Source organism: Dipodomys ordii, unplaced genomic scaffold (assembly GCF_000151885.1).
Source record: "Dipodomys ordii isolate 6190 unplaced genomic scaffold, Dord_2.0 Scaffold174, whole genome shotgun sequence".
Taxonomy (NCBI): domain Eukaryota; kingdom Metazoa; phylum Chordata; class Mammalia; order Rodentia; family Heteromyidae; genus Dipodomys; species Dipodomys ordii.
In genome coordinates, this window is record NW_012267390.1 from 1,134,129 (window position 1) to 1,135,659 (window position 1,531).

The window sequence follows — 1,531 nt, forward strand, 5'->3', positions numbered from 1 at the left end:
CCTGCGTGGCAGAAGGGACTCCAAGCAGCCTGCATAGTGGGATAAAAAGAAGTGTGGAGACAGCTGGTTTTTGACTTCAGCCCTACAGCTGAGGTTCTGGAACTGAGGCATTTGAAGTCTCAGCTCAAGCCAAGTGTGGTAGCATAAATCTATATCCCAATACTCAGGAAGATCCTAAGGTCAAGGCCAGCCTGAGTTTGATACTGTTATGTAGCGTGGGCTACATAATGTGGTAAGACCCTACCTCAAAACCAAACAACAAACACTCAAGCTCAGGGCTCTCCCTCAGGGAGAGGCACCACCCCAAGCCACAGTGTGTGACGGCAAAGCATTCCACCGCAACTGCTCTTCCCATTAGAGGACCATGTCTGAAACTGCCACTTCCTTTCCTAACCCTGAGGTACTCAGGGGCCCCTGGGTGCCTCCTTCCATTGTGCTGCTTTGGTGTCTGCCTGGAGGACTGACCCTCTCAAGGGAGTGTTCCCTGGGCCTCTGCACCGGAACTCGCACACCCCCATTTGTTTGGGGATGATAACTGTACCTCTTGTACTGGTGATTGGTTTTCATGGAGTTACAGAAACAAAACCCATTCCCTGCTTGCAGTTCCCAGGGTTAGGTGAGGATGAAGAGACAGGAGCCAGCAGCAATCCCCAGCCTAGGGAGAGGAGAGAAGGTGCCCCGGTGCAGGGTCCCGCAGCAATAGCTGAAGAGGGCCAGTGCCGGGCTGAGGGCAGTCTGTCAGACCACAGGTTCAAGTGGGAGCCTGCCACATGGTCACCTTCCTTACCAACACTGGCTTTAACCCTGTTTTTTGGCAACTAAAGTCACCCGAAGACTATGACCTAAATCTCCAATCAGAAGTGTAGCAAGGGCCACATGCCCCAGTTTTTGGCAATAAGGCACAAGTAATCGGGCTACAAGGGAGGTTTTCAGTACGGGAAGAAGAGGGCACATACCCTCTTCAGCCTCTGGAAAATGCCATGTGCTAGAAACAGGCGTGCTCAGCTTGCAGCCATGTGGAAATGAGCCATAGAACAAAAACAAACATGCCGGTAACCCAGAGCAGAAAGAGAAAGAACCTGGATCTCAACGCCACTAACCCTGAAGTAATAGGCCCAGAGTCACCTCTCCTGGTGTTCTAAGGTGTAAGGTACTTGGATGTAGTTCTATGGTTGGAGTAATCTTAAATCTTTGTAGCAAGACAGACTGGCTTAGATTGTGTTATCTGCTGCTGCCTAAAAAACTGCTCAAAAACTTGGTGGCTCAAAGCAACATCTCACAGCTTTGGTCAGGCATGTTGGAGCCTCTCATTTGGGGTTCCAGCTTGAGGTCTGGAAGAAGATTAAAGTCAAAATGTGAATCCAGCACTGAGTGTACAAGAAGGCTGGGCTGGGGCTGGGGGAGTCAGCAGCTTCCTGAGCTTCCCATGTGAGCCCCCATGGGGTGTACTGTGTCCACCTAACCGCTCCACTGGCTTCCTTTAGAGCAGATAATCCAAATACAGTGTCCTAGGCCCAGGATGGGGTAATGC